The sequence below is a fragment of the Protopterus annectens genome, chromosome 7.part1, assembly GCF_019279795.1.
Source record: "Protopterus annectens isolate FY-2018-M chromosome 7.part1, PAN1.0, whole genome shotgun sequence".
NCBI classification, from domain to species: domain Eukaryota; kingdom Metazoa; phylum Chordata; order Ceratodontiformes; family Protopteridae; genus Protopterus; species Protopterus annectens.
This window is the reverse complement of record NC_056740.1, coordinates 490,823,646-490,835,938: the sequence shown is the minus strand read 5'-3', so window position 1 is coordinate 490,835,938 and position 12,293 is coordinate 490,823,646.

Genomic DNA, 12,293 nt, shown 5'->3' with positions numbered 1-12,293 from the left:
TTATGAGCTTGTCTCTGTAAGGAAAATATTTCAAGACATCAAGTGGTAGACAGGTTTGGACTATGATGTTTGCAGATGACATTGTGATCCATAGTGAGAGTAGGGAACAGGTGGAGGAGACCCTGGAGAGGTGGAGATATGCTCTGGAGAGAAGAGGAATGAAGGTCAGCAAGACTAAGACAGAATATATGTGTGTGAATGAGAGGGAGGATAGAGGAATGGTGAGGATGCAGGGAGTAGAGGTGGTGAAGGTGGATGAGTTTAAGTACTTGGGATCAACAGTTCAGAGTAATGGTGAGTGTGGAAGAGAGGTGAAGAAGAGAGTATAGGCAGGATGGAATGGGTGGAGAAGAGTGTCAGGAGTGATTTGTGACAGACGAGTACCAGTAAGAGTGAAAGGGAAGGTCTACAAGAGGGTAGTGAGACCAGCTATGTTATATGGGTTGGAAACAGTGGCATTGACAAAAAGGCAGGAGTCAGAGCTTGATGTAGCAGAGCTGAAGATGTTAAGATTTGCACTGGGTATGATGTGGATGGACAGGATTAGGAATCAGTATATTAGAGGGTCAGTCCAGGTTGGAAGGTTTGGAGACAAAGCCAGAGAGGTAAGGTTACATTGGTTTGGACATGTGCTGAGGAGGGATGCAAAGTATATTGGGAAAAAGATGCAAAGGATGAAGCTGCCAAATAACAGGAAAAGAGGAAGGCCTAAGATAAGGTTTATGGATGTGGTGAGAGAGGACATGCAGGTGGTTGGTGTGACACAGCAAGGTGCAGAGGACAGGAAGAAATGGAAACAGTTGATCTGCTGTGGTGACCCCTAACGGGAGCAGCTGAAAGAAGAAGAAGAAGTTGTAGACTGGTTTGTCTCACTGACCATCCTTGACTCATAATTTGTGTTAGCTTCTGCAGAACTGAGCCTAAAGCTGTGTGATATCTAACTTCATCAAGGCATGATGTGGAAACATTTTTGACTTCCATAACTTCCAAGTCTGGTTTCTCATTGTCATGCTGTTCTGTTGGGATACACTAGACAATCTCGACATACTGAAATGTCGAAATTCTGTACGTTGAGATCGAATAGTGGAAAGTGTAGTTAACCGAAACTACACTATGCCGAATCTGCAAATGTTGAATCCGCCGCTATCATGGTGTCACGTTCATAACGTGTGGTGCGGTTTGTGGATTTATCTGGGGTTTCAGGTAAGTGTTGTGTGTTTGAGGATAATAGGTAGGGATTTTAGTGTGTGCGAGTGTGTGCGGTGGTGTTTGTTGTGTGTTTAGTGCGACCTCGGAGTTAGAATATATAAGTAGGGGGGGTGTGGGGGGTGTAGAGGGCTTGCCCCCCTGCTTATAGGTAGGTTAAGTGTGTGTTGTTATGTTTGTTTAGTTAGGTAGGTGTGTATTCGTGTGTGATTATGTCCTGGTTTGTGTGTGTGTGTGTGTGTGTGTGTGTGTGTGTGTGTGTGTGTGTGTGTGTGTGTGTGTGTGTGTGTGTGTAAATGGTCACGATTGTAGTATTCGTGATTGTGGGTTTTCGTGCATGCGGTTTTTCGACTATTCAGTCTCGAAATACTGAAATTCGACATTTGAGTATTTTGAGATTGTATAGCGAATCCGTTCTGTTGTTTGTCTGGGTGCTCTTGACAAAGCATCTGCAAGGTATAAATATTTGCCTTTTGTGTAGACAATACTGAAATTGTACTTGTGCAATTTTAACATCATGCGTTGCAGACGTGTTAAGGCTTTTTCAGAATTGCACTAGAAAAACTATTTTTTAATTTGTTCCATACTGCATCTCAGTTTGGGTTAAAGTGCTGTATGCAGAGGCTTCTGGTATGTCTTCTTGAAGACATGCTGCACCAAAACCATACTTTGAAGGATCGCATGAAAGAGTTACAGGTTTGCAAAGATAATATTTCAGTGTGGGTGGACTGCCAATTTTCTGTTTTAGAAGTTCAAATGCTCTTTGCTGTTGTTCTAACCAGGACCAGTTTACATTTTTGCATGTCAGCTAACATAACGGTGCTGAAAGTTCACTCAGGTCTGGCATGAACTTTCCTAAATAGATGACCATGCCAAAAAAACATTGCAAAGATGAGACATTGTCTGGAACTGACATTTCAAGAATTGCAGCTTGCTTAGATGGATCTGGTTGTAAGCCAGAACTAGTAAACAAATGACCCACATAAGTAAGTTCTCTTAGCTTGAATTTACATTTGTGAGGATTCAGTTTAAGACTGACTTCATGTGCACAGTCTAGAACTTTCTGACCTTTCTATCATGTTTGTCTTCACCATTGCCTCCTACAATAATGTCGTCTACTATGACAGCATACAGTTAAACTGAAAATATTTGTTCCATAGCGGATTCCAGCGTGCAGCTCGCAAGACATTTCCCTGCGAGCTACATCGCCGAAACCAAACGGCTGCATCAGTACTTTGCCGTAGTGCAAAGTGGCTGAAAAGCATAGCCGCTGCAAATATAATCTATGGACGGGCAGCTGCAGCCGTACGGGATGTGTAACACATTCCTTCTTCTCGTGCAAGGCATGCATTTACTTAATTATTTATTTATTTTGTTGTCAGACTGACTGTTCATTAATGGTCGAATGACTGGGCTTACTTCATGGTTTAACCTCATGGAATACGTGACTGGTAGCTTGCCTAGCTCATTTTTGAAAATATCAGCATATTCACAAAAATATTCTGTGTAAAACTATTGTGGTTTTTCAGAGTTATATGATGAACTTCCTTATTGAATGAAATCAGTCCCATTCTCAAACTAACTTTGAGACCTAACAGTGACTGCATGTCTTTTGACTATGTAAAACTGCAAGTCATAGCTGTTTCCAGCCGAATGGCAGGTGAGAACTACTGCTCCATCAATTTGAATCTCTTCAACACCATAAGTAACTAGCTTTGCACACTTTGCTGAATCACGTTTCTCACTAGCTTTCACCTTGCCAAACATTTGTGCTGGTATAACATTGCACTTGGATCCAACATCTACTTTAAGCTCTACAGGTTTTCCATTGATCTGAACAGTACACAATATTTCGTTGTTTGCTTCTAAATTACCAGTTGGCTGATAGTTCACTTTATTAATTGTTTCATCAATCACAACATAAAAAGTTTGCTCGCGGCTTTCTATCTAATCTACTTGCTTATTTGGATGATCTCTTTTATTAAAACATTGTGGCATCTTAAACTTGCAAAGCCTTTTGAAATGATGCTAGTTTGTACAGTTGTGATATTGTTTACCAAAAAGTAAGCACTTTTCTTGTTTAGGTTAATGGTTGCCTCCACAATTACAACCGTTAACAATAAGATTGCTTGTAACTGCCCCATTCGGTTTATGGTTAAAATTGGGTACTGCCACATTCTTTAGCTTGTATCTCTTATTCATCCTAGCTTTGTGTCTCACACTATCAACATTCACACTGGCAGACACTGCATGCATGCTTTTCTCATTTGTAAGAATATCTGTGTGCTTTTCTGTAAGCTAGTATATTTGGCAAATCTCTATAGCTTTGCTCAATGTTAAATCACTGTCCCGAAGTAAAATCTTTCTCACTGCATCATTATTAACACCACACACAAGTCTGTCCTTTATGAAATCATCTCGCAGATGAACATATCTGCATGCTTTTGCTTTATTTCTCAAGTTAGTAATGCATGCTGCTATAGTTTCACCAGGCTTTTGAATTATTTTGTAAAATATGTGCCTTTCCATTGTAATATTTGTCTGAGGGTTACACATTTCTCTAAATTTATGCTTTAGGCACTCGGGGTCTTCTCGCTTTTTAGCCTGTATCACAATATGGCGGTCTCCCCTTCCCTGCATATATGGCAGGTGCATACACAAATGAGCGTTCCCTCTCAATGGCTTCCAAGCCTGCTAAATTAAGAAGTATGAATGCCTTTGTATGTGCGTCTTTATCAGAAAAAGCAGTTTGGATGAAAATATCATATTCTTGATCAAACACTCTCCAATTCTCAGCAATTTTATTATCAAATACCAGCGGTTCAGGTCTGCAGAATCCTTCGGCTATCACAACAAAATATGTTTAAATATAAGCATAGACCAGGTACTTGTAATTATGCTCAAATGCACAACAATCTCTTTGAAAAGGCTTCACTTTGACACTACAAACACTGCAAACATTGCAGAAGCTTCGGGCACTTTGGATAGGTTTAATTAATGCAAAAAATAGTACATTGCAAAAATTGTGGTTGTTTTAGCCTTTTTGTATATCTTAAACATTTCAGAACTCATTTTAAACACTTTCTTATTTATTTTGAATACTTTTATCAGTATTTTGCAATTTCAGACATTTTGTTTACCTTGGTAATTATTTCACATGTTTTGAATGCTTCACCAAAAAAGTGGTGATTGAAAAATTATTTAAATGAATTTAAGTACCTATGAATAAAGGTTGACCTGCTTGTGAGTTCACTCTGGTATATTCCTCCACTTCTAAATGCGTGCCTCATTGCTTGCGTGTTGCTTCAACTTTGGATCCCATTCTGGCACCACGTTGTTTTAGACATGCCAACTCTGACACCATGTCACTTGTCTAATGCATTCAAAAGAGATGATGAAGCATTGTATGGGTTCAAGATATTTATTGTACATAACCATTGTCAGGAATTGTAATTGGAACATGTACTTAAGGTAACTGATTCACTCATTACCTCAAACACACTCACATGTGCATCTCCATTCATGACTGCACTCACTCTGGCTGCCTGTACAAAATGGCACTGTTCTCGCACATGCTCAGTACTTACACACATGTGCTATCTAGCTACAGTGGCTCAATAGGAACATTTTATTTTATTTTTTATTTTACATTTGGTGACCGGGCTAGTCAAGCTGGACAATTATCCGTTTTCAGTAGAGGCCCGGGGAGAAAAGCTCAAATTACAAGAAGTAAAACAATAATTAACAATAAATCATAATAAGCATCATACAATAAATACATAGGTGGACATTTGTATGAATTTAGAGAAAACACAAATAAACCAAAAAAGCAGAACCATAATCTTTCAGAAAAATAGTTGGTTAGCAATATAAATCACAAGGTAAGCAACATTCTACAGTTAGATACTAAACAAAATTCAAGATGTGCTAGAGAAAAGATAAAAAAATGTTTAAGACAAACTCAAAGTTAAATCTGTCTACAGTAAAATTAGTTTTATAGTGGGAAAGTTGGGAAAAATAAAGGGAAGTTGGGAGTAGTTAAGGAATAATTTCAGTCAGGATTAGTACAAGGACATAGCCATTGAGTTTTGAGATGTTCTTTGATATGTCTTTTGAAAAGGGATGTAGAGTCTAGGTTTGCTATTTCCTGAGGTAGTTGATTCCAGATTTTCCGACAGCATTTGAAAATAATGAGTCCCCAGCTTTATTCTTTGATTTGGTTAAGGCTACGAGGAGTTTATTAGCTGATCTTAGTGTGGCTAGGTTTTTATAAGGTGAAATCAGTTTTGTAAGGCTAGGGGTAGCATCTGGGTAAAATAGGGTCTTATGAATGATAATTAATTGTTGATAGCGTAAGTGGTTGTAGAGTTCTAACCAATCTAGTTGCTTGAGGTTAATACAGTGGTGGGTTCTAAAAGGGGTAGCAGTAATGAATCTAGTAATACTATTGTAGCAGGTAGAAAGTTTGGTGATGTTGTTTTTAGACAAGTTTGTATATATAGCAGAGGCATAGAAAAGGGTGGAGATCAGGTGGCTCTGGGCCACAGTTTTTCTAGCAGATGCGGTAAGAAAGGGTTTAATTCTGTAGAGAGTACCAATTTTTTTGTTAACTGATTTAATGGTATTGTTAATGTGGTCATCAAAATTAAGATTATTATCAATTGTTACACCTAATAGGCGAGTGGTCATATCTGGGCTAATGCAGGTAGCATTGTTAGAGGAGATAGTGAAGAAAGGTGTTGTTGATTTGTTTGTAGGGGTAAAGAGAAGAAGTTTTGTTTTTTTGGGATTAAGAAGGAGGGAGAGTTCCATAAACCATTTTTCAACATTATGGAAGACTGTTTGGGTGAGGGACTTAAGGGAGGAAACATTATTGGCAGCACAAATAAGTGTTGAGTCATCAGCATATTGAATGCAGATGGCTTGGGGTATATTCAAATTAAGGTCATTGATAAATAAAGAGAAAAGAAGGGGGCCTAGGATTGATCCTTGTGGAACCCCAATGTTTACTGGGAGTAAGGAGGATAGGTTGTTGTCCCATAGCACTGCTTGTTGCCTATGTTGGAGGTAACTCCTGAACCATTGGAGAGTATGTGAGCCAAGTGAATAGAGATTTAGTTTGTCAAGAAGTATATTATGGTTAACCATGTCAAAGGCCTTTGACAGGTCAAGGAATAAAGCTGATGAGAAAAGATTGTTGTTCCTATTTTTATTTATGGCATCAGAGAAGGAAACGAGGGCAGTTGTAGTACTGTGGAAAGGTCTAAAGCCATGTTGACTATTGGCTAGAAGTTTGTTTTGTAGAAGGTGGTTAAGAATTTGTTTATGTATGCATCTTTCCATGATCTTTGCTAATGGGAAGAGTAAGGCAATAGGGCGAAAGTTTGCGATCTCGATAGAGGAGCCACCTTTATGTAGAGGTATTATATGAGATATTTTCCATATGGTGGGTATTTTTCCTTCAGAGATAGTCCTGTTAATAAGAATGGATATGGGGTAATCAATAGCTTTTGCCGCAATTTGTAGGTATTCTGAAGGGAGTTGGTCAGCAGAAGGGGTACAAGGTTTAAGTTTCGTGAGAAGCTTATAAATAAGAGATGTAGGCACTGGTTGAATGTTAAAGACATTAGATGAAGTGTTAGAGGTATTAGGTAGGGAGGTAGTAGAAGAGGGTAATGAATTAGCTAGGGTTTGAATGGCTTCAGTAAAGTACTTGTTAATTACACCATTACACCAATCTACACCATGATCATGGGTGACTTTAATTACCCCAGTATTAACTGAGAATCCTGTATGACACCAAATGTACCAGCACAGAGATTCCTGGATTTTGTAAACACAAACTCCTTGGACCAGATAGTTAATATACCAACCAGGGATGCAACCATACCAGATCTGGTCCTCACTAATATGGGAGAGTGCTGCACACCCCCTACTGTAATGATGTCCCTGGTAAGGTCAGACCACAAAATGGTCTCCTTTGAAGTAAAAATAAAACCTGGACTCCTGGCTAAACCTGGAATATTTAGGACTACTCTAAGGCTAACTTCATGCTATTAAATGATAACCTGGCAAAATTACAAGCCCCCATAAACCCTGAGAACACTGCTGCCTATGCAGAACTGTTCACAGAAACCCTGTACAAGCATGTTAATAATTGACTAGATGCAGCTGTACCCACCAGCAACAAGTACAGAACTAACTCAAAAAACAAGTCACCCTAGTGGAATCACAAAATCATTAGTCTGTATAACAGAAGGAAGAAAATTGTTGCAAAAATTATGAGGTGCAGCACCCAGCAGGATAAAAGCACTCTCACCAAACTAAACAAAGAAATCAGGGTACAAATAAAGTATACCAAAGCCAAATGTGAGGTAAAGTTGGCCTCCCAGGCCAAGGACAACCACAAGGCATTCTTTGGCTATGCCTGCAACCTCTAAGGTAATATGCAATTGTGTGCAGCGCTCATTGTAAATGGAGCCATATATACTGAGCTAGAAGATATAGCAAACCTACTGGCTGATAAATTCAGCTCTAACTTTACACCTCTTGCCCCCTCAACCTTTCTTCAGGAAATACCATCAAATATAACTCCCCCTACTATCACTAGGGAACACGTCCTTAATGCTCTCTAAAATCAAAAACACTGCATCAATGGGCCCAGACAACAGCAAAGGATGCATTCTAAATGGCATGAAACATGACGAAAGCTTTGCGTTATAATGAAACATGACCTATCATGCCCTCTGGAATTGCTATTTAACAGTAGCCTCCAAACAGGTTTCATGCCTCATGAATGGAGAACAGCAACAGTCATCCCTCTGCACAAAGGTAGGCCATCTACAGACCCTGGAAACTACAGACTCATAAGTCTCACTTGTTTTATATGTAAAGCCATGGAAAGAATTATCATGGAAATGATCACTAGTGATATAGTAAATCTGCAGACACTGGACCCAAACCAGTTTGGTTTTGTCAAGGGCAGGTCATGATTACTCAGCTTGGTGTACTTCTTTGAGAAGTTCACCAAAGCAATGGATGAGGGCAAAATGATATTGCCTACCTTGACCTGGCCAATGCATTTGACACAATACCCCACTCAGGCATTGTTGACATTCTCAAGAGGTTAGGTACAAACCTGTATGTCACCCAGTGGGTAGCCAACTGGCTGACAGATAGAACCCAGGAAGTTAGAATTGGGGAGTCCACCTCTACAAAGAGGCTAGTCACAAATGGAGTCCCGCAGGGATCAGTCCTTGGACCACGCTCCTTTTTGGCATTTACTTCTCTGAAGTCAAGGCCAGTGTCAATGGTCTCTGGCTAACTAAATTTGTAGATGATTGCAAATTAGGAGCTGTCATTGAATCCCACACTGACGCAAATATTCTCCAGGAAGGGCTGACACAGACAAACAACTGGTGTCAGAGCCATGGACTAAAACTAAATGCCAAGAAATGCATAACAGTATCCTTCAGGAAGTCATCCATCCTGGTAACTATCATATTGACAACACATCTCTTAGAGCTGACCCAGTAGTCAGGGACTTAGGAAAACACATAGGTGGTAATCTAGCCTTTGACCATCATGTGTCTATTGTAGTGAGTAAATCATTCTATGCTGTGCAACTTATAAACAAAGGTATGGCATCTAAGTCCAAGGAAGTCATTGTTTCACTATATTCGACATTCATCAGACCTATCATTGAGTATAATGCCAGCCTTGGTATGTACCTAACCAGGCATATCCAACAATTGGAATGTCCACAGAGGTTCCTCACTAAACAAATACAGAGTGCAAGTAAAATGTCCTATGCAGACCGCCTCAAGGCCCTATCCCTCTATTCTGTCTCCAACAGGCTTTTGAGGGGAGATCTATGCCTGGCATACAGACATTGTCAGACCTCACTCTGATAGACCTACCTGCATATCCACAAAATAAACAGTACCAGAATTACCCATTCTAAAGACTTAAATGTTGCCTGTGATATAAATAGGACATGCTGGAGAGAAAGATATGTATCAGAGAGACTACTCTGACTCTGGAACAGACTCCCCATGCACATGAAGCAGAGTTCTTCTATAACCCAATTCAAGTGCATCTTGGAAAATTGGATCGAGAACAGGAAATTCATCCCTGGTTTGGCACCTATGTCTCTAATAGAGTCAGGCAACCTGTAAATGGTTCACCTCCCAGGCCCCTGCTTGTAAAATGTTTCATCTCCCAAGCCCCTTCTTCCACTTATCAAGGGTATCAGAACTTGTCAGAGATTTGGGATGCATGGCTAGGCTTAAAAAGGCCTTTGTGGTCACTAGCCTGGTAAACACCTATGAACCTATGAACTCACACACACACACACACACACACACACACACACACACACACACACACACACACACACACACACACACATACACACACACACACACACACACACACACACACACACACACACACACACACACACACAGAACACAAGAAGGGAGTGAAAAAAGCATCCAACGTACATATTTGTCCTCCCACTGACTTGGAATGAAGCCACTTTTCAGCAGAAGCCTAGGCAGAAACACTCCAGGCATATGTCTTTGTAACGTAGGAGGAAACCGGAGTACCAGGAGAAAACACACATGAATGGAGGGAGGACATTCAGACTCCGCACAGATGGCACTCCAGGCGAGAATCGAACCAGAGAACCTCTTGCTGTGATGTAACAATGCTACCACTGCACCACTACACCATCCACTTAATATTCCTTTAAGTTCATCTTTTCCAGGTTCTGGGTCAGTCACTCTTCTGCTTTACTCACCCGATATGGTCCTTCTTATTTTCTTCTTGCATATTATTGAAGGACTGTTGATATTTATGCAGTGCAGGACTGTTGATATATATGCAGTGAAGGACAGTTGATATTTATGCAGTGAAGGACTGCTGATATTTATGCAGTGAAGGACTGCTGATATTTATGCAGTGAAGGACTGTTGATATTTATGCAGCGAAGGACTGCTGATATTTATGCAGTGAAGGACTGTTGATATTTATGCAGTAAAGGACTGTTGATATTTATGCAGTGCAGGACTGTTGATATTTATGCAGCGAAGGACTGTTGATATTTATGCAGTGCAGGGTATCTTTTAAGTATTTAGTGTCTTACAAAAGCCTTCACAACATCCTGCAGACTTTTCCCATGCTTTATTATGTATTTTCTGCTGAAAAACGTTCCGTTCTGTTCCTTTTATCTTTGCCTGTGATATTAATTTGATTGTAGCAAGGGTGAACATTAAACTCAAACTCAAGCAGACATCTTTGTTAGGATCCTCCCAGGGAAATCCTATCTCAGACCAATATGAGGAAACAGAGAAGTGGATCGACCTTTTCATTCATATAATAAAGATAGCGACATCAATAGATGAAGGGGATTCTGTGGAAAGACTTGAGAAGGCTGACCATATGGGCAAAAAGGCAACAGCTAAGGCTCACTGCATGAACATACAAAGTACTACATTTGTCCAATAACAGCCCTTTTTAACTTTCTCTGATTCTTTTGGGTTTCTAATGCCATGATGGGGGTGGACCCCATTCCTAACAAGTCTGATTAAAGTTCATGAAATTAGTATTGTTTCAATCTTTCATGTTCACAGAAGTGCTCTTAGCAGCACCTGCAGTGTGTCCAGGACTGAATCCCTCTGCAATTCATATGGAGTTACATGTATCAATATCATATCTAAATACAGCTAGAACTTCTTTTTTTGTGAGATCCATTGTGCCTACTACTATTGGAACTGTCTAGGTATCCTTCTTCCACATTGCCTTCATTTCTGCCTACAAATCCTGGTATTTCATGACTTTGCGTCTCTTCGTATTTAGGACACATTATCATTGGGTGTAGCAGTTTCAATGATTAATGCTACTTTTGTGTTCTTTTTATGAATGACTATATCTGGTTTTCTCACATCTATTTTTGAACTGTTGGTAATGGGTGATCCCATGTGATATAAACGTCCTAATTTTCTGTAATACTTTCTGGGTCATGTTTCCAATGCTTTTCAGTTACTTCAATATTAAATTGTTTGTACAATCCCCAATGCAAAAGTCTTGTTACATTTTTTGCCTTTCAATATACAGGCTTCCTGACATTAGTATATCACACCCAGCAACAAGATATGTGACTGTTTCCAATTGTGTTTTACAAAACCTACATTTGTCTGTTTCTCCAACATGTTCACTGGACTTTGTAAACCAACGTGTACATAGTCCGTTATCCTGAGCCACCGATATTAACCTTTCATCTTTTGACTTACACATCTCCTAACCATTCCTGGGTTAAATCTTGATCAACATGAGGTTGTTCCAGGAGTTTTCTGCACTTGAAACCATATTTAAGCCTTTTGCAAATGTCTTACCTTCTCATCTGATCCTTCACCTTATATTCTTTCTTTTGTTTTTTAGCACATTCAGTTGCTGCCTGACTATTACCTATTTCTGGTTTCATTTCCATTCCCATTTGACACCGATATGTTTCTGATAAATAAGCAGAGAAGTTATCTTAGACTTATTCTCCTCATGTTTTAAGACTTTTCCTATGTTTGTATCTTGTGAGGTCAGCAGATATGTATGCGGTCCTAAAATTGCAAATCTATACATGTAATCAATTTTGAGGAGGCCCAGCCCTCCTTCAAAACAGGAAATATATAATCTTGGTATATAATGATTTTTATAAATCATATGATAAGCATGAACCATTTTTCTTCTTTTCTTGTCCAATTGATCCAGTACCTTTTAGAGCCAGTCAATCACCTCAAAACTGTTAAGTCAGGGCTGTTTTTAGTATTAATGTTAGTCTTCTAAAATATCTCTTACTAAGTTTATTCACACTTGTTCATGTTTTATTATTGGTCTTTCATAGATTCTCAAATATTTATGCGCTCTCTCTTGCTCAAGGTCTTTTCTATCACATTCTTGTCCCTAACTGATGTTTTCTTGGTGCTGCAGCTTTCCTGATTTAAAACGTGCTTTTGCACATTTACCAAGATCAAATGACATTCTTATATAATCTGAGAAAGTTTTGACAACTTGCAGTTGCTCTTTCAATT